At 40.7% G+C, this 22,355-nt stretch overlaps 1 protein-coding gene across 3 annotated transcripts in view; it reads left to right on the plus strand.

The window, feature by feature from the left end:
* MYO16 (myosin XVI) overlaps positions 1-22,355 on the plus strand; it is a 393,567-nt gene that overhangs the window by 20,422 nt on the left and 350,790 nt on the right. The window lies entirely within an intron of this gene.

Here is a 22,355-nt window from a genome sequence, read left to right on the forward strand (position 1 = left end):
TTCATTGTTGGATGTAGCTGAGATTATCCAAACTACTTTATCACTAGGTAGCTGATCCAATGAGCTGCTTTAGGATCCTAAATATTGTAGCCTCTAAAAGATCATCTTTTCCTCTAGCTTGGTTATCCATAGTAGTAGCTTAATGTGGTAGACACAGTTTCTTCTGCAAGTAAGGTAAGAGAGACTTAAACCCATTCAGTTAGCTGGCACTTTCTTCTGTTCTACTGCATCTCAGTCTGCGCTGTCTGTCTTTACCTGCAAAGCTAACCTTATATACAACATTGCTATCCCACCTTGCTAGACCATATACTCAAGGACAAATGTATGATGGTGCAACAGAGATGAGTTACTGCATGTCCTGAGCTTACATATCTTATTTCAGTCTCCTTGTTAATTTGTGATGGCATATGATTACAAATTATTTAAAGGGATTTTCCATAATGGTGGCTGTTTCCCTTCAGTATGCATTAAATTATTCTGGAGATCAAACACTGTTCTTATTTTGCTCCCTCGTATATTAGTAGGAATTTTCTTTTTTATTTTAAGTGCCACATCATCATGTGGTTATGCCTATAGCTAAGAGCAAAGCCATACAGTTTACTTGGGGAAAGGATCTGTAGCTGCCTTGCTGCTTTCCCTTTTCCATTTTACACCATATTAAAGAACTCACACCCTTCAGGCTCTATTCCCTTGGTGCACAGGGAAGTGTGTGTGCAAATATCTGTGAGTGGAGATGAAACTGTACCCTGGAGCAGATGTTTGAGCCACGTACATCCTTACGCTGCACAGAGGTGTCTAATACTGCAGAACTCAGCTGATGGAGCAAGCAGGCTGTGTGTTTATTTTAGGAGATAATGGGCTATAGCAGCTAAAGGGAAAAATACTTGCTATGTGGTGCATTCAAATGTAATCTTCTATTTATTGTCATTCTGAGCATTGAATAGTTCAGCTAAACATATGGAATTTGCAATGAAATGCCACCCAAAATAGTCTATAAATATTTTATGGTGCCTAGGTTGGTAAGGGGTAAGAAATCTTTAAAGCACAACATGCTGCCTTGTCTGTGCCTCCTGGGCAGCTGTCAGACAAATAGAAGTGGGTGCAGCCACATGTATTCTGATGGCTGTGAAACGCTCGGATGCAGATTCAGTCCAAAATAAAGCTGTCCCAGAGTAAGGTGCCACATACAGTAACATAATGTATGTGTATTAGGCTTCAGTCAAAGCATAGGAGCAATTTGTGCTGGAAAATGTTTTGACTAATAGTTTTAAAAGTCATTTTGCCCAAGTTAAATATGTACTAGTTGACCATCACTGACACTAGTGCTAAAATATCAATCCATTTCTTAGCTTAGACCTGCCTTGTGAAAGGCGATGTTCTGTTGGCTGACTGGTTGCTTCCTTCCAGGACTGATTACCAGTGGTTGGGGAGAAGTGCCAGGGAGCTGAGTCCTAACTTTCCTTTCCTGGTCTCTCAAATGTGGAATAATAGAGAAATAGGGCTGGGAAAACCCAGAGAACTTCTGTAGTTTATCTCCTTGCTCCAAGGAAAAAAATAATCTCTTCCTAATTTTTCTCGGCCAATATTTGTCTAATTGTGTAGAGGCTGTGAACGTCAAAAGCAGGACTTCTAGGAGCAGAAGCTCACTGAACCAAACTGCAAATGTGGGTGGATATGACTGTATATGGTACTTTGGAAAATGGTCCAAGGGAAACCAATGGGGCCGCTAAGAGACTCCTGAGGGGAGCTCAGTGTGCTGGTTTTGGCTGGGGTAGGTTAATTTTATTCACAGTAGCTGGTAGGGCTATGTTTTGGATTTGTGCTGAAAACAGTGTTGATAACACAGGGATGTTTTCGTTACTGCTGAGCAGTGCTTGCACAGCTTGAAGGCCTTTTCTGCTTCTCACCACACCCCACCAGCGAGGAGGCTGGGGGGGCACAAGTTGTTGGGAGGGGACGCAGCCGGGACAGCTGACCCCAACTGACCAAAGGGATATTCCAGACCATATGATGTCATGCTCGGCAATAAAACTAGGGGGAAGGTTGGCGGCGGGGCTGCTGCTCAGGGACTGGCTGGGCATCAGTCAGTTGGTGGTGAGCAATCATTTTCATTTGCATCACTTGTCTGTCTTGGATTTTATTTCTCTCTCTTTTATTTGCCTTTTCATTACATTATTGTTATTACTATTTTATTTTATTTCAATTATTAAACTGTTCTTAACTCACAGGTTTTCTCATTTTTAGCCTTCCAATTCTCTTCCCCCCATCCTGCTGCGGGGGGGCAGTCAATGAGCAGCTGTGTGGTGCTTAGTTGCTGGGTGGGGTTAAACCACTACACTCAGGGACTGAACTGTGGTCCTTGCTGTGCTCCTTGTCAATGTGATTAGGGGCTACCTGAGATGCAGATCCAGCTGCAAGGATTTGTGCTGGGGAAAGCTTTAACCAGGCATTGATGTGTTTTTAAAGTCTTCCTATGATGAAAGCTTCACCTACTTATGTTAGTGATCTTCTGATAGTAACCTGAACCTTTTTGCTTGTAGTTTAAGAAAAAAAAAACATAGTAGACTTAGTTGTCTTGTTGGATAATAGATAGGCCAGCAAGCTAGTGTGAAAAGGCTACAAAGGATGTAGATCTGAAGCTGTTAACTTCTTGTTAACACTGGTTAATAGCAGCAAGAAGGATGTAAGGTTAGCAGCAGGGCTAGTGCAGAAATGTGGTAGATAATGCTGTGGATTAGTTTTCAAACTGATGCTCTGACTCAGTGTTAGCATTTGTTGTGTAGGACGTTGCTGTGTCAAGTTGTTCAGCTGTCACCAGCAATAGGCTTAGAGTTAGCATTGACAGTAGTTGCCAGCAGCTGGGTGTCAGACTATGTGACTGTCTCCACCCCTAGGTAAAACTCTCCCACAGGATAAGAGGTCCTATCCCTCTCCTGCCGCTTACTTTCACCCCCAGCCTCCCTCATGTAGGGAGGCTGAGCCCATACAGCTGCCTTGCTTTTGCCTTGCCTTGCCTGTGACCCCATGCCAGAAGCGTGAGTTCTGCCTTGGCTGGGTTCATGCACCAGGTTTTACATGTCAGATAAACTTGGGGAATCTGAAACTACAAGTTTTGGGAATCCACTGCAAAATCAGCACATTGGGTCATCATCATAAGTTCTGGAGAGGAGTCTTTTCTGCTGCTTAGTTAAGCATCTCCATGTATTCAGAGTGAAGAGTTACTGCAGGTGCGTGCTGTTTTTGAGTAATTTCATTTCCTGCCAGTTCTGTGAATGCTACATCTTAGAATATGAAGGATTGTATTAATTTGGGAATTTCTTCTGCTTTTCCAATCTCTTATGGTAGACAGTATTTGACTATGGAATCCTGTGCCATTTGCATTTTTTAATTTGTGCTCTCTTGGGTGACCAGGAATTTTCTTAGTTATCGTTTGAATATCTAATCCTTTTTGTTGTTTCCAGAATATGTTCACATAACTGAACTTGCACATATTAGTACTAAAGCAGGTGCCACTAATATTGTGGTTATGTTTGTCTTCTTGTTTTCCAAGATGCTTGTTTTTAACACTCAGAAATTTGCCTCCTGGACTTTTAATGTGCTGCTCTTACCTTAAAGTTTTGGATGTGGAGGAAAAGTGGGGAAATGAACTTCAAGTAGGTCTTCCATAAGGAAATTTTGAAAAGCAGAAGGACAAAAAGAACTCTTGCATGTTTTTTGGTCACCCCAGTGATGCACAAAGGTGTACAAAGCCAGAAATGGGGGCAAGAGTAGGCAGGACAAACCCTCACAAGAATTATAATATATAGTCCTATTTCAGTAAACTGTAGTGTCTTTATTATAAAGTTTTGTCTCATAGGGCTTTAAATCCTATAGGGTGATGAACTGCCCTTAGTGCTAGGTAACCTTTTTAGGAAATCATGATGATCTTCAGCACCTTTCAGCATTGTCCCTCACAACACCTTTTATATGGTGTGGAGACAGCAAGGTAGGACAGCTCATATTTTGTGACATAATGCCTCTCTAATCTTTCTACTACCATATTTACAATATGGGAAACCCACCCCACCCTGACCCCCAAAATGACCAACTCACCCATTCTTCTTTGCTTAATGACTGGTCTAGGTTTACACTTGAGCTCTGCTTTTAAGTATCTGACTGATCTCTTGCAGAATCTTGACCTGATTTTATTCTACTATTTTAGAATAACTCTTTCTTCCATCATCCTCAGATCTCAAAACACCACGCTTTTGGCCAGCTTCCTTTCTTAATGCATTGTAATGATGCTTTTGTTGCCAGAAACAGAGCAGCATTGCATTCTCATCTAACTGAATTAAAAAACATCTTTCAATGAAGGTGTTACTGTGCTTTCAGAGTTACTTAGAGCCTCGTGCCAGGTCTAAGTTCATAAGGTCTTAGCCTGAGGAAATCCTATAAAGTCAATGTTAAACCTCCTACTGATTTCAGCACTACCAGGATAAACTGATGTGCTCAAGACTAATGAATGAAAATGCACAAACATATCCACAGTGTTTCTGTTTGATCAGCCTAATAATCTACTAATGAATGTTTTGCAGGCATGTCTTATTCCAAAAGGTCTTATATCATAGTTAATTTATGCTCAAGGGGATAAATGATTGTCAGAAAACTCACCATTGTCTGCGTTTTTCTTGAAAGCAGTTTTTTTCCACTCTTGCAAGTATTTTCAATTAAGTAAGTCTGCCTTCGTGCAGATTAAAAATTCTGATAATCCTAGATGAACTTGGAATTGGCCTTTTCTCCAACTGCTATGCAGCATTTACAGTAATGTTGTCATATTGGTGTGAGTTCTACAACAGCTTCTTGACAAATATATTTGTCTTCTCCATGCCAAATCTATTAACAGTACTTGTCTATGCTGCTATTTTTTTATAACCAAGAATAATGTGTTTACACATAATCACAAGTTTTTCTCTATATTAACATCGCTTCTTCAAGACACCCTTGTTATCAAAGTGCCTTGAACTTGGTTCATGCATCCAGAAAGGATAGGTGAATGGAGATTAGGAAGGCTTACAGAACAAGTATCCTACCTGGACTGGTAATGACTTGTTTCCTAGCTCAATTCTGGAGCCTTTCAGTTGGCACCTGGGAAATAGAAAGGTCTACAAGCAGCACTGTTATCCCTCTCTTGAGGGCACTGTTCCCTTTGGTGGTCTGGATTTCTTCTGTGCACTTTCTTTCTTCTTCAAAGGAAGCAAGCAGTCCTTGCTATTGAGGTGTGTGTGCGCAGCTCTTCCACCACTTGTTCCTTGAAGTCAAGAACCTAGCAGAGCACTTTGCTTATCCTGCTTCCAGTAAATGGGTCCCTCATGTTCTTCTTTCTCTTTTCAGCCTTTTTCAGTAATCTTGAATGGCTGTTTCAGGTCCCTTAGTATGAAGCATCAACATGTGGCTGTAGTACACTACAGCATTATGGACATTGCTAACAAGAGTCTCCCTGCGGTGCCTGCCTGTGGGGTCTCTGCCTGAGTCTTGTGCTGTAATACGTAGGGCCAGACTGAGCAAACTTCAGAGGTTTTTGTGTGGCCTGAGGATTTCCAGGCTCTTGCCTGGCCAGGCTGTCTTTCCAGGTACTGGATGCTTTGGCAAGAGAAAGGTTCAGCTGCATGGTTCATAAAGAAAAGGCGCAAACACTGGGATCAAAACCTCCACTTCAGGTAAGTTAATGAAAACCAGGAAGCATGACCAGAGAGGGTAAGGAGTACTAACAATGTATGAAGAGACTAGCAGAAAAGCTTGGGAACCAGCAGTAGAAGGTTCAATAAGAGTCTAAAGTGGACAAGTCTCTCCTGAGTTAGCATGAACTTATACGCTGCATAACTAAAGCAAATTTGATTTGTCAGGGTAAGGTTATGGCAGCCTAGTGATTTGTGCTACATAGTCATTATGCTGTTGATCCACAGTGTTTGGACTGTGAAACCAGGAGTTGCTTTGCTGTAGTCTTTGGACATCTGAGTTCAACTTTGGCTGTATCCCAGGGCATCTGTTGACATTGTCAGTAAGCTCTTGATCTTCACTGATCAGTGAAGTTACTGTCTTGAGGAGGGTAGGACCTGGGTAACAGAAACCCATATATAGGTAGAATGGGGGCAAGGGAAACCCAGAAGACATTTATGGAGCTGTTTCTTCAATTCATTCCACCCGCAATAGAATCATATGCTTAGGCTACCCTGCTTTTTAACAACTTAAAAGAAGGTGATTCTTCAGCACAGCCTGTTACAAGATTCCTTGAAAGAACAGGGCAGTTTATTCATGCAAAATAAAATTTTTACTAATGAGATCTAGATAATGATGAGCTGCATGAATTGCCTTGGTAACCTACTGCCTCAAAAGTTTTATGCATAGCTTTAAGAATTAGGAGGGAAAAATAAAAAGAAATGGAAAAATAATCAGTATGCAGAGAAATGTCCTTGTTGTCAAAGGGACAGAACTTGCAGGGAACTTTTTGTCTTATCAAGTTCCAGGAGAATTTTTTTTTTTTTTTTTTTTTTTCCATTAAAGTGGACAATAAAAACTATGGTGATGCTGGATCCAGCTCATGTGAAATTAGGTGCTTTTTTTCTTTCAGCCAAAACCAAAATCTGTCCCTAATGAGAACAAAAATGCAGCAAAAATGTGATTTCTTTTGGTTACCATATAAAGGCCAGATCAAGAATCAACGTCTAGTATTTCTTTTCTGTAGATGAGGTGCAGAAGGGAGTATCACTAGCTCTACTGTATTTCCTTTCTCTTATGAGGAGCCCTGTGTGTTTAAAGCACAAGAATCACTGGTTTGCCAATGACAAAAAATGCTATTTTTTGTAGAACATTAAATCACTTCGTTTGTGATGACCAGCTGTGTGCTCTTGATTTAGCAGCATTTCAGGTGCACTTTCCATGGGAGACCTTGTATACATGGTTTTCCAAAAAGCTTTTCTTTTCATTCGTGATGAGTTGTTATGAAGACAGATAGAAACACAAGGCTTTTGTGGAGCTTTCTCTGTCTTCTAGAGAAGCGTAGCAATTAAAAAAGTTAGGAGGTTGACTTCAAAATAGGTGTTTCTCCACTCCCTTTCCTGTAAATAATTATGTATTAAGGATCTGCTTTTGTATTAGGTTGTGGAGTGTAGCCTTAAAAACTTTTTAAAAACATTTATTCCTGTCATAAGATTGGAATATAAAGAGTTGGCTGGAGCTAACAGCAGGCTAGGGTTTGTGAATAAATTAAACTATACACAAGAATGAAAGAATTTAATTAAATCCAAGTTTGTGCTTTAAATGAAAGCTGTGCAATTGTGGTTGCGTGAATTCTGTTTCTTTTCTCAGCGTTAGAAGATAAGGAAACAATGGAAAAAATAAAACTGTTCACTTAAATTGAAGATAGAGATAAGACAATAGAGGAAAATGTCTTCCTTAATTAATGTCATGGAAATAAGATAGACAGTTGACAACCACATCTCAGTGACTGCACAAGTCTCAACCAATTCACTGTGTTGTGAATTTGATACTGTTTAATGTTTCTGTGCAGCACCTGACATTCCAGTAAAAATAGTCTGATTCTTTTGCTGCTCTTCAGGAAGGACTTGAATCAATCTACCTAATCAATTTTAGGTATTTTATAGGTATCAGTTAAGGAAGGCTGGTATCAGTCAGATGCTAAAAGCTGTATGAGTGCAAGGAATCAGGCTTGGTAAGTCTTCCTGATTCTAGTGTCAGGGGCTTTCTGCTGCGTAGAAAACAAAAAAAAACCTGCATATGTTAAATAAAGAACTACATAGGATTAAAGTTGCTCATGTGTGTTGCAATGCAGTCACGAAGTTACTGCTTGACCCTAGTGTCAAAAAACCCCATTGTCAAAATGAGACTAATGAAAACAGTGCATACATGAAGGTGCTCTATTGCTTTTGTTCTTTTTTTCTGTTAGAAAAGAATTTATACTGTACAATAGTAGAGGCCAATTATAATGATCTCTTATTTATTGACATTGTGCTCAAACAGCTATCAAACAGAATTGGTATAACTGCTCATATTTTACAATGCCTCTCTTTTTATTTACAGATCTGTAGCTTCACTTCTTCGGAGAGGGTAATAACTTTTGAGTCAGGAATTAATCTGATATAATTTGATTGCTCGGGACTCTTATCAGTCCCTCCAATTGCTCAGCTGCTACTGCATATATTATAATTGCTTCCTAGCCCATGCCTGTTATTCACCTCATGGTTTTTCTGCCTGGCTTTCGTTGGCCTGTCTTTCAAGTGTCTGCACTACAAGGGCTAAATAGGCCTACTAAGAGGTACGAATAACAATTTGCTGATCTCCCCAAAGCAACTGCAAAGAATATCTGTTTTCCGTGCTGGTATAGCTATTTCCAAACAATGAGTATGTATTAGTAGAGCATTCTTTACGGGCTAAATTTGTTTGTGGAGTAAAACTGAATTCTACTCTTGCCCATAATGGGTAGGTACTCCACAAGTAAACGTATTTTTTATAGCCATGCTCAGAGCAGGTTTGTTACTTGAAATCAGAGGACGTGTGAGATGTGGTGATTTTTGCAAATTGATTTGAGTAATACTTTTAGCATAATTTCATCTGTAGGTATTGATTAAGTCCTGGGTGGGTTAAAGAGATGCTGGGCATACTTAGCATGTCATGAGGGGCAATCAAAATCCTGCAGCTTTAGCATGATGAATCAAATCTTATTAACTTTGCCATAGCAAAGCTGGATGAGTTCGTATCAATGTATTGGAATCAAGGTAACAACTTTGCTACACTAAAGCACAAATAAAAATATATATATGATAAATGATACTACTAAATAGAGCCATTGACAGAAACACAAGGAATAAAGCTGTAGGGAAACCCAGTAACAATACAAACCAGAGATCCTATTACATTGTGTTTTATTGTCTTGTTGAATGCCATCTATTAAGAGTCCTGAAGAAAATTGGTCTTGGTTGTGACGGCTCTTGGTTTTCATAGACGTTTTCATAATTGTAACAGCAAGTGATAACTCTTCTGTGTTTAGTCAGCACTAAAAGCCAAATATACTCATCTAATGATTCCTTAGGTGTATCTTCTCAGGCTCATTTTACATTAATTTGGCATATACACAAACTTTACAGTGTTTATTTTAGGAAAAAGTATTCTTTCATTTTAAAGGCCTATTTAACGTTGTGAATTGCCAAACATAAATGTGAAATGTTACTCCCTTTTCTTTACGTGTTTTGTTAATAGCACTATTCTACTGTCAGCATGTGCAGGTAAGGGAATAAAGACATGAAAGTAAAGTTTTGAAGGACCTGATCTGGCAAGGAAGGATGAGCATGACTTTACATAGTAATTTTTAAAACTAATATGATTGTAATTTGAAATACGAAAGTAAGCACTGTGCACTCAGATTCAAAGTTGTTAACCTGCTCATACAAATGAAGTTATACAGCTACATAATTATTTTGACTACCCCCCCCCCCCAACCTGTTCTTTTTGATGATGATGGTGTAACTGGCTAAATGTGTGTAATGTAGTCATTAAAACTAACAATGTGATGGCTATAGGACCTTCCTAATCTGAAGAAGCTAAACGTGCTAAAACCCTTGTAAGTGTTGTTAGCACTTTGCTGAATTGAGCGAGCCTTTTAAAAAGTTCTCATTAGAAGTCTGTGTAAGGCTTTACCTAGTCCTTGTGATGCAACAGAAATCAGAATGCATCTTCTGTAATTACATCTTTCTTCCCTCTGATTTATGTTTGCCCTAACAAACTATTAAAAAAAAAAAAGTTATTAGATGTTAAAAAAGACCACATTATGCAGTGATGGTAATCTCTGATGATATCATAAATACCTGTTAGCCATAAAAGACAGTCCATTGTGTATCTGTGTTGGTTTGTCTTGATGAAGAGAGAAGGGTGCAATCAATCAAAAATAATGTGTCATAGCAATACATGTCAAGCCTAAAATGGCAACTCTAATAAAGATCTCTAAATACAAATAAAGATATCACCAATTGTGTTATTGGGTAGGGACTGACTTTCAGTCCCTTCATTTTCTGCTTGCACAGCTTGCCTGATGTGACCTGATGATTGCTTATGTTGACATCAATTTATTTGCTGACAACCCATTTTGTCAGTTTGAATCACCCATTTTATCAAGCTAATCTTCTGCTGTTGCAATACTGTCTGCTGATTTAAAAAAAAAAAAAAAAAAAAAAAAAAGTCTGCTCAAAATACGAATGCTTTTCATCCAGGGTGTTTTCCAAGTCTCAAGGTATATTTGCTGGTTTTTACAGACTAAACCCCTGAGAGTCTCTGCAAGTCAAAATTCCATTTGTACAGAGCTGCATCTCTGCTGGGAGAACATAAAGGTACCCGTGGGTGCATTTTAAAGGAATTATGTATAGGGATTGAAATCTTTATGTAAAATCAGAGCTGTCATTCCTCTCATTTGGTCTAAATTAACAAATAACTGAAACTGAAGCAAAAGTCATGTTGTATGACCTTTTATTTTAATTCAGAACAGTCTGATTGGCAGCCCACGTGGCAGATATGACTGGATATAAAATGCTTTTTGAGATATGGCCTTGCTCAGAAGATGGAGGTTAAGAAAAATGATTCCTGGCACTGCATGAAGCCCAAAGATGTCAGACCATCCTAGTGTGACTGTGTAGGCCTTGACACTAAGGTCTGTGAAGTACCCATTGTATCTGTGGGTTTCTGGCCCTGGGAAATCCAAGTCTGGAGAGGAGCCCATGGTAGTTCCCCAAAGATGACATCTGACCCTTAGCAAAAGCAAGGCTATGCTGTTGCAATTTAGTGGCTGTGTGTGTTGCCTCTGTGACTTGAAATAAGTGTTATAGTCTGATAAATAACTGAAATGTTGCTTTTATTCTAGCAGTTGCATTGGGTTTGCAGAGCAAGGCTTTGGTAGCGGGGGAGCTACAGGGGTGGCTTCTGTGAGAAGCTGCTAGAAGCTTCCCCTGTGTCCGACAGAGCCAATGCCAGCTGGCTCCAAGTTGGACGTGCCGCTGGCTAAGGCTGAGCCCATCAGCGACGGTGGTAGCGCCTCTGGGATAACGTATTTAAGAAGGGGAAAAAACCTGTGCAACAGCAACTGCAGCCAGAGAGAGGAGTGAGAATACATGAGAGAAACAGCCCTGCAGACCCCCAGGTCAGTGAAGAAGGAGGGCGAGGAGGTGCTCCAGGCACCGGAGCGGAGATTCCCCTGCAGCCTGTGGTGAAGATCATGGTGAGGCAGGCTGTTCCCCTGCAGCCCATGGAGGTCCACGGTGGAGCAGATATCCACCTGCAGCCCATGGAGGACCCCACACCGGAGCAGGTGGGTACCTGAAGGAGGCTGTGGCCCTGTGGGAAGCCCACACTGGAGCAGGCTCCTGGCAGGACCTGTGGCCCCGTGGAGAGAGAAGACCATGCTGGAGCAGGTTCTCTGTCAGAACTTGTGACCCCACGGGGGACCCACGCTGGAGCAGTCTGTGCCTGAAGGACTGCAGCCTGTGGAAGGGACTCACGCTGGAGCAGTTCGTGAAGAACTGCAGCCTGTGGGAAGGACCCATGTTGGAGAAGTTCGTGAAGGACTGTCTCCCGTGGGAGGGACCCCATGCTGGAGCAGGGGAAGAGGGGAAGAAGGAAGGAGCAGCAGAGACAACGTGATGAACTGACCCCAACCTCCATTCCCCATCCCCCTGTGCCTCTGGGTTGAAAAAATTGGGAGTGGAGTTCAGCCCGGGAAGAAGGGAGGGTTGGGGGGAAGGTGTTTCAAGATTTGGTTGTGTTTCTCATTATTCTACTCTGATTTGATTGGCAATAAATTAAAGTAATTTCCCTGAGTTGAGTCTGTTTCGCTCATGACGGTAATTGCTGAATGATCTCTCTGTCCTTGTCTTGACATACAAGCCTTTTGTTGTATTTTCTCTCCCCTGTCCAGTTGAAGAGGGGGAGTGATAGAGCGGCTTTGGTGGGCACCTGGTGTCCAGCCGGGGTCAACTCACCGCACAGTCTTACAATTTTTTGAAGACCTGCATAAGAAATCAGGGTGGTAGCAGAGAAGGAATGAGAAGCAAGTGTTCACAAAAGATAATACGAAGACTGCAAATCTAAGGATGAAAGAGCTAGAGAGAGCGTCAAAGCTGGTGAGACTCTAATGCAAACTGAAGTTGGACCTTAGTTCATGTGACTGCAGCTTTGACGTTTACTTTGAACGGAAACTTCAGGAACTTTGCCCTGATTTCCATACTGCTGAAATGGAGGACTGCTTTGGACATGTAAGGAAATTACTGTATCACGTTCAGTTCCATTTTCCTTGTTTTACTTTCTTAATAATACATAGAAGTGAAGTAATTCTTATGTTTGTTTTGCTCAGGAATTCAGTTTGTGCAGTCGCTGAGACCTGGTGAGCAAAAGGGAAGTGAGGGTGGTATTTCAGTGTCCTTTCTGAACCTTCATGTAGATTTACGTTAGGCTGCTAGTGACATTTAGATTTGGTTATTGTTGAGTTGGATTTTGTTTTGTTTGTGGATTCATAGTTTTGGGATTATTTAAAGGTTAAGTACTCATGTGGAAACTGCACTACTGCTGTACAATTCCTTGTTTTCCAAAATGTGTCCATGGGACGCATGCCTATGGGAACGATGCTGAGTATATTCACATATTCATGCCCCATTTTTGGCCATGAGTTCATAGCCTGTGTATGCACAGATAGCTCCCATCTGGCCCCTACTTGAAGTCCTTCAGATGAGAGCAGATAACTGTGTTGGGATCTGAAGATTCAAGTTCTTTACTGAGAGGGTGAAGGGTATGGGAGACAGCAGATGAGTTGTTAATGTTTAATTTTGCTTAGATGCCTTTGCAGTGTACTAACTGTAAGAGTTCCAGCCAAGGTCACTATAAATTGAGTGTGTACTCAGATGAAATAACGTCTCCCATTAAGCAGAATGTAATTTTTTCTTTTAACTCCTTTTTAGAGCTCCTTATTTGTGAAAGAGAAAACTAAATATATTAAGAGAATTAATATTGCAAATTGCCTAGAAGCATAGAGCTGTCACAAATTTTGCTAGAAGAAGAGAGCGATCACCTAGCTACTTGCACTACTGTAAGAGTTGTCCATAAGCAAAAAGGCGTGATTTCCTAGTAGTATGTGCAGATGACATGAATTCATTGTTTTCTTCTTTAGTAACCCCCATCTCCCATATTTCCCCAGCCCCCCCCCAAAAAGCTGGCCTCTTGGTGCTCTCAGTGGAAACAACTATTGTAGTATCATTACTGAGTGTAGAGTACTTATATCTCTTGGAATTTGGGATAACTTTTTTTGGTTGAGAACAAATTAAAGCCAAGGAAATGGTAATAGAAACCCCTTTGCCTGTCTGCACAATTAATGCTCCTGTTGCTGTGCTGGAACACAATGGCATTCACCTTATAGCAGTTTCATAACTCTTGTGTTTGCTTGTTGGAGAGCATAGTCAGGAACTGAAACAGCTTTTAATTGAAAATACTTTTCTCCTTCTCCCCTCTGCTCCACATCTTTTCCTTGATATAATCTGAAGAAATCCCAGACCAAAATGCTGGTTTCAGCAATGCTGGGAAAGAAATTAAAGCCCTTGGTTGCTAGTCCATGCAGAGATGTTTTTGTGGTACATCTCAGATCACAAACCTTAGTGTGTTACAGCAGCATGGCAGTAACTTGAATTTCAACTGTGAAGCTCATACTATCTCACAGATGTGTTTTACACTTAGCCTAAGGCAACAGCATTTAACCTTTGAGCTTAAGCACAGTGTGGTCTGAAACAGTGGTGGTGTTATTAAGTAGGTAGTAGGAGGTGTCCTGGGACGTTACTACATTCAGAGATGCATTCAGTCCTAAGGTATTGCTGGTCTCCATTCTGCTTTTCTGTGTTACGTGTGGTCAGATCCTCTGTGTTTTATGGGACTTGTTCAAGAGGGTCTGAGGGCAAATGAACTGCTTTTCTTAAAACCCATTCAGGTCAAGCCGTGGTGCAACCTGGTTCAAACATAAGGATGTTTCCACTGTGAGTAAGCGCAGTTGTGAAACAGTTGCCAACTTGTGAAGATAAAGACTCAGTCAATGAGACTGTTTCAGCTCCCACTCATACTATTGCCCTGGATGATTGCCTAGTCTCCTTGCTATGATCCAAAACTGTGTTTGGGGATGCCCTGATTTGCATAGTATTGATGTGATAGACTTTGTAGCTTTAAAGCCTCTACTGCTTGCTGCAGCAGAGATGCTGCTTTTGTTCTGACGTGTTGTTTTGTTTTGGGTTTCGTTTTATACAAATGGAGGAGACATACTGCCTCCAGTTAGTAATTCAGAGCGTGCTGCGAGGCTCCACTGTTTGTGGGGGGGCTGTGGAAGCAGAAGCTGCTGGAGCATCCCTCCCTGCCATCCAATGAGCTCAGCTGTCGCTGCATCCCTTCTGGGGACAAAGCACTGTCCCTCTCCCTTACCAGCCCGTTTGCTGGTGGGTTCCTGGGGAGGCATGGTGGGGGCCACATGCTCTGATGGGAAAGCCTCTTAAATTGAGCGTGTGTGAGCTCCTGTGCTAGCACATTCTGATCTTTGATTTGCCTATGTTTGCTTGCATGGGGCAAAAATGCAAGAACACTGGAGAAGCCCTGAATTTTTGGGGTGGGAGTAGTTCTGTTTCTTTTTGTGGTTGTTCAAAAGTGTCCAAATGCATTAGTTGGAATTTGTAGTCAAAATAGATCCTGGTTTTAAATTTGAGGTAGTAGCTAATTTTTATAATTAAGCAAAGACCACTACAAATTAAATACTGTGAAGGTCATGATGAAAGACTGTTAAATATGGAGTTAAAAATGGTGATGTTAAACCGGTAGCCTAATAGTAGGAAGCAGAGATCAATATACATGAAAATATTATGCTATATATGCGTACCAGGCAGTTAGTCACCATATACTGGGAGGTAAGCAGCATTGCTTGGCTAACATGTTACCATGTTGCAGAGTTGCCATGGCAATATCAAACCAATGAATAAACCACATCACTGAGACGGGGAGGTGAGTAAGTGTGAAATTGATTCAGTGGAAGACAGGAGTACGTGGGAGCGAAATTGGTCAAGATAAAATTTCTGGTAGGAAATTTCTATTTCTTTTCACACTTTCAATATTTTATTATAATGAGTTTTTAAAAGATTGAAATCTTACAGGTATTATTTTCCACCATAAACTCTTAGGTATTTTTCATCTCATGCTGTGTGTGTGTTTCAACATATATAAGGCATTTAAGAAATTTATCCATGCATAATGAATATAGCTAAACATAAAAAAGTACACAATTTTTTTTTAAAGAAATAAAAATAATTGGTAATCATAAAATCTAGGTAAGATAAATTGAGTGTAAGTTCTGTTATCAGCTGGAAGCTAATATTGTAGAAGTTGTATTTGAAAGCATGTTTTCAAATACATCAAGCTTAAACTTGTTCTTTATTTCTAAATATGCAGTATAGTGATAAAATCCACAGAAATGTCCTAGAAACAGTATGTGTTTTGGATAGCACAATGATATAACAAAAGACAGATATCTGTGCTTATAAATGAATTGCACAAATATCGACCATGCTTTATTGCCCTATTTTGCGATTTATGTGACCAGTATTTGGAGTGTCTTAGGGAGAAAATAATCTTTCTTTTTTTCCAATTATTTTAAAAAATTCTGTGAAAAGAACAAGTATACTAAAATGTGCTATCAGCAGTATATTTCTGTTACCTAGGGAAAATAAAGTACATATCAGGTGTGTTTTTAATCAGGATTTCTGTTGTACTAATTCATCTCAGTTCAGTTGGACGATCAAATAATGATAAAGGTTTTAGTCCTGGGAAAGGTCCTGTTGCAGAGGACTAGAAATTTATTTTGTTGTATGTGAGTTATAAATGTTACAAATTTATATTTGTTTGTGTTAGACACAAAGAAATCTATTTTTAGAACATTTTTTAGGCTGTTAGTTTTGGGCAGGAAGGGAGCTTCTGTGAGGTTCAGTGCTTGTAGTCCATATGCAATTAATTTGATCTAAACTTGCTGTTTATTTATAGCTTAAAAAAAAAAATCTGATGTCTTACGTGTGCTTTTCTGTTTCATTTCCATCTCCCTCCATGAGTGTATTTTTATGTCCAGGCCCGTTTTATTTTATTTGTTCATGAAGAAAAATATGTATGAAAATAATGTTAAATTAAACAGCATTAAGTTAAATTTTATTTTATTTTTTAAGATGCCAGAATGATCTTATCAAGTACAGTTAATAAAATGAAGAGTGTAGTTTGTGTAAAGTACTACTGTGTCACATAAAAGCCACTGTGCTACTGCTTTGGTATCTTTAGTTCAAAGCAGAACTGAATAGCACAATTTATTTACAGAACAGAAACCAATATTTGTTTGTTTACCCTTTTGGCTTAGATTTTAGAGAACAACATTTGCCAACTTATTGGCAAAGAAGTTGCTGACTGATGCTTTTTACATCGGGATGGAACGATAAGGTGAAGACAAACACAGAACGAGTGTTGGCTGAACACTGAAGCTTTTTGTGATTTGGAGTTTTAAAGATAGGAGTAAAGCTCTTCTGTGACACAGTAACATCTTGAAGTCCTTCAGTTACACATTCTCCTGCATTTCTCTGCAGGTGTTAAGCTCTGACTAAATAATGTTCCTAAACTCAGTTCATGTGATGGCGAGCAGCTGCATCTCAAGAGATTGTTCATTTGTGTTGTTTTCAGATGTGAACAGAATCCCCAAATTGAGCAAACCTAGATAGGTAAAGGCTAAACAGATGCAAAAAGAAGTAATATAGGCCAGGACCTAGTTTGTGTTGTACATCATGTACACGTGAAGTGTCTTTCCTCATTTGTCACTGACCATTTTAGCCGTACACAGTGTGCGAGACCTGCTGTGCACCGATACCCAGCACGGACTTTGCAGAGGCAAAGTTGTCACTGTCAAAGCTTCTGCCCCCTGTGTGGCCCAGCCCACTGGTGCACTCTTCTCGAGCTATGCCAATCGTAAGCCTGGCCTGGATGAGATCAAGTATGCGACTGAAATAGTGGAAATATTATCTTTGAGGGAAGGTGCTTTCAGAAGAGATTCGGTTTTTCACCTACTCTTTTGACTTTCTCACTTTTGGTGCATATAGTGCTGAATGTGCAGAAGATTTGTTGCTGGTTTGAAAGCAAAGGAACGTCTGTTCCAAGGGGTGTCTGTTTGAAAGCCTGCTTATTAGCAGAGCTTGGTAAGTAGCCCAGTGTGTGTACAACCGCTGTGCTGCTGCAGACAGTGGTTCACTTCCAAAATCCTCAAGCAGTTTTTAAAGCCCAAGTTCTTAATAAGACAGACCTGGCTAAGAAGCAAGCCTTTGGGGCAGGGAAGGAAGAAGTATCTCTTCAGGAAGCCAGAAGCACACCCCAGATAAAGTGGGTTTCTTTTCTCAGCAATGCATATTGCTTCACTTTCAGCTTTTTATTTCAGCTTTTATCTCCTGTAAAATGAAATTGCTTAGGATAGCTGCCCTGAGTGGGCAAGCTATCCCAAGCCAAGATAGCTTTCCATCCCCATCCGTGAGTGGAAAAAACTATATCAGACTAGTGGTACCTCCTCTTCCTGCCCTCTGAAGCAGATGGTGACAAGGGTTCATTTTGGCAGAAATGTGTATCCAGTCTTGTATCATCATAAGTGCTGTCTAAAGGGATGAGTGCTGTATGCTTCCTCAGCAGCATTAGTGTCCCCTTGCTGACAGCTCTCACCGTTGTGGCGCAGTGCTCAGAGGTATACCTGTAACAGCACACACAGAAACGAAAGGATGCAGGTTAGGAGAAATGTGTGCAGGCATCCACTCTAGGTAAGCAGTGGGGCTAGACGCTGTATGGCACTGGAAATTTTCTTCTCTCTGGACTCCTTTTGGGCGTGAGGTGCCCTGCACTATGTAACTTATCCTCATGCCAGTCCTTTCAATAAAACTCCCAGGTATGGGCATAATGAATGCATGGAAAAAAGTGCTGTCTTTACCGCAGTAACTAACTACATATACAGTCCAGAAAATCCTGATCTGTACACTTTGCAAGATTCAACAGGATGGAAGTGGCATTTTGAGTAAATTTCTATTTGCTTTCTTTTATACAGAACTCAGCACTGATGTAGTCTTGTCCCTGTCTCTTTTCTCATCCATTCTCTGTGTTTGAGGTTGGTCTCACCTTTCTCCACACAATCCCGTGTGCCAGCAGCAAGGGAGCACTGCGAACAAACAGCAGGGAGAGCCCAGCTCCCTCCGCAGCACCCATGGCTTGCCTCAGCCCAAGGATGATAAAGGGTTTGGAACATGTTCAGTGCAAGCGGAGCATTATCAAGCACTAATTCCTCTAAATAATATGACTGTATAAGCCAAAATATTTTCAAACAGTTGTACACTCACTGGATATGTAGCCTTGTGTAATAACAAAACCACTTGGTTCTGTGTCATAAGGCAACATCACATTCTCTAAAAGTCCTTACTTATGTACAAGTCATTGTTTCTTATACATTCAGTCTGAGTATTTTCAGTGGGTTTTATTTTTTGGTGTATAGAGAAGGGAGGCAGAGATAGAGTCTGACCATGAGATTTTTTTTCATAGGAGGAGTACCATCTCAGCCTTTGATTTCAGCCTGTTGACTTCTAGAATTATAACAGCATGCTGTCACTTTGTATTTACCCTTAGTTGTCATCTTCTATCTTCATGTGGCTTTTTTTTTTCTCATATTTCTTCTTCAGTTTTGGGTCAGCAGTCTCTTAATAAATACTCAGTCTTTTGTTTCTCTCACTTTTTTGTCTTTTTTTTGTTGGCTTTTTCCCCAATCTGGTAGACTGCTTCTGTGCATTTGATATGTAGTCTCCTACAATAACTGCCGGCGCTCACATGTGCCAATATCCTTTGGATTAGTTTCCACTGAGACACTGTCTTGCTGCTGCTTAAGTTTCTCAGGTAAATTATCCTTGTTCTTTGGTTTCACTTCTTCCTTTCTTAGAAATGTGAATTAATCTCTTTAGGAATACTTTAATACAAATTATCTTATTTGAGCATCTCAGCTAACTTTTTGGTGTTAGGAAGTTTCAAGAGCAGCTTTTGGGGATTAAAGAAGGTACTCAGGTAGAGGCAATTTTCAATTTACTCCTGAAGTGCAGGATGGGACACGCAGCTGGGACCATGGATGAGAACTGTACCTGTGCCTCAGTCTCCATCATTCTTTTTCTTGGAGCCATGTAATTTTCTTGGAGTCACCGGTGAGTTGGTCAGAGCTGCCTGGTATGGGCAAGGAGCACAGGGCAGGAGTCAGAGGGAGTCTGGGGAAGGCTGAGAAGGTTTTTTGGCTTTGCCTGTGGAATGTGTTTTCTGGTATCCACTGAGAAATTCTGGGAGAGCCTTTAGTTGCTAATGCCCTTCGTATCTTCTTTGGGGTTGGTGACAGTCTCTTCCCAGCCCTTTTGGGACATATGGCTCCTCCTTGAGCATAAAAGTTGCCTTGGCAGCTTCTCTGTAGGTTTCAGGAGCATGTAGCCATGCATTTGTTAAATCACTTATCGCAGCCCTAGGTGCCAGCCACCACTCTTCCATGCACATTTGCCAGTGGTTTCTATGTCTAGCTTCAGTCCTCTTTGAGACAGCTGGTTTCCTCCGTCATTCTTCTGTGCATCTGTTTGGTTAAGGCTGTATTTTCATAAGCTTTTCAGGCAAGCTGCATTGCCTGCAGTTACTGTCTGTTTCTTGAAGGATCACATTAGCAGTTGATTTAATTGATATAACTGTATTCCAAAAGCTCTTGTGCCAGTATGTGCCACTTAAATCTATCAGTTGGATGCTCCTGCTAAATTGTTATCTTTTTGTGCTGCACTATTGTAAAACGAATAAAGCAGAAGACTGGCTCATGTGATAGTTTAGGTGGTAGAAATGAGAGCACAGGTATAGCAATGAGCTTGCCTCCTCCCTGGCAGTTTAAAGAGAATCAAAGCACAGAATCACTCATCTTGTGACTGAATTGCTGTTGTGATGCTACTTGGTGGTTCTTCCTACAGTCCATGATACTCTATGGTGCATCCTGCCATGCTAGTTCCCTACCTCTTGAGACCAGAGGACCCACAGGAGTTTTTTGCCCCTGCTTTCTGGCCTTGTCTTCTAAGAATCAGGTGACCTGAAGACTGTAGGCTCATCTACTGATAGTTTATGAATTTAGCTGCATTAGTGATGGCTTGAGTGTGTAAATTCCCAAAGGGGCACTGATATTCTGACCTTTCAGTATCTGTATTTGTGGTATTTACTGATTAACTTTAAAAGCACAAGATATTTTTTTTTTTTCCTATGCTAGGGAACTTCATGTATTGCAAACATGAAGGGGGATGGACTCCAATGGATCAAAAAGCAGAAGATAAATTGGTCCCCATGTTCAGTGCTACGATAGCCTTGCTTGTTTGATTTAAAAAAACAAAAACACTAAAACAAATTTTGTGCCCTTTAGGGGTATCTTCTTATGCATTTGCAATGCCTATAGTTAGCAGTGAAGCTGAGGTTTTAACTGTCTTCCACTTCTACATAAACATTTAGCACCTGGTGATCTGTGGGAAAGTCACAGTTTCCTTTCAAGGCTGATGAGAATAGATGCTTGTCCTAGTTTCAGCTGGGATAGAGTTAACTGTCTTCCTCGTAGTTGGTACGGTGCTATGTTTTGAGTTCAGCATGCGAAGAATGTTGATAACACTGATGTAAGTAGTGTTTAGACTAAAGTCAAGGATTTTTCAGCTTCTCAAGCCCAGCCAGTGAGAAAGCTGGAGGGGCACAAGAAGTTGGCACAGGACACAGCCAGGGCACCTGACCCAAACAGGCCAACAGGGTATTCCATACCGTGTGACATCCCGTCTAGTATAGGAACTGGGAAGTGGGGGCGGGGAATTGCCGCTGGGGGACTAGCTGGGTGCTGGTCGGCGGGTGGTGAGCAATTGCACTGCGCATCATTTGTAGATTCCAATCCTTTCATTATTGCTGTTGTAATTTTATTAGTGTTATCATTATCATTATTCGTTTCTTCTTTTCTGTTCTATTAAACTGTTCTTATCTCAACCCGTGGGTTTTGCTTCTTTTTCCCGATTTTCTCCCCCATCCTACTGGGTGGGGGGGGAGTGAGTGAGCGGCTGCGTGGTGCTTAGTTGCTGGCTGGGGTTAAACCACGACAATGCTACACTACGTTTTCCAAGAGTGCACCAAGATCTAGGTGGAAAGGTCCCAGAGAGTGCTTCAGCAGGGCAGAAGCTAGTGTTTGACCTGGGTTTCCAGCCATACTGACTCTTTACTGAACTGAACATTAGGGGATTCTGTATTCTCAGTGAATGGTGTGGCGGGTGTGACCTGGATTACTTGGCATTAGAAAAATTGGAGGACATGCTTTTGCCAAATCAGGACTCTTGACTCTAATCCTGTATGGACTTCAACTGCTTTAATTACATGCTGATTACTATTTTCCCTTTACAATTTCTATTAACTATAGCAGACTTCTCATTTTTAAAGTGCTATGAGGTTTTGCCATTGTTCTTAAAACCCTGCCATGTTCCACATAATTGCTTGGCTCAATCTCTTGTGCTCTCTAGTAAAAATCATACAGGACTTGAAGACTTCCATGCCAATTGTTTGTATGTGAACAAAGTTTTTCCTAGGAGATTCAGGGTGTCATACATAGGCCTTAATATTTACAAATAGTAAACACTCCAGGCTGTGTACATAGCTGTCAGCTGAAATGTATTCTATTCAATAGAACAGGTCATTGCTTGTAGTGTAGGTCATTGGTGAGAAGTTGTTGTCACCACAGAATATGTATATACTTCTTAGAGGCATGTACTAGTGAGTAAGTTGGTATTTCTTTTTAATTGGATTAGGTAGGTTTCTTTGTGGTATTGAGCAGAATTGCTAGGGTTATTTCCCTCTAACAGAGGAACTTCTGGCTGCTTTCTGTCTGCCATAACTTCTGAGCTTACAACTTATGCATGAAGTCTCACCCAAATAAAGATGTTTTAAGTGAGCTGCAAATCTCTTGAAGATAAAACTTTACAGTAAATTTCTTACATTGACTGTTTCTCTGTAGTATCTAGTATTGCAGTTAAACCTTAGGTTAAGTGAAATGTCCATAGATGTTCATTGATATATACACTTGACTGCTGGGACAGAAAGTTATGGCTACTTTGAGCATTTAAATTAATTCTGAGTATGTTGTAATTCTTTCAGATGCAGCTGGGCGATAGAGTCCCTTCCTTGTACACCTAAATGGGATTTGGAAACCCACAATCACTGCATAGAAG

Source organism: Aquila chrysaetos, chromosome 23, assembly GCF_900496995.4.
Source record: "Aquila chrysaetos chrysaetos chromosome 23, bAquChr1.4, whole genome shotgun sequence".
In the NCBI taxonomy this organism is placed as follows: Eukaryota; Metazoa; Chordata; class Aves; order Accipitriformes; family Accipitridae; genus Aquila; species Aquila chrysaetos.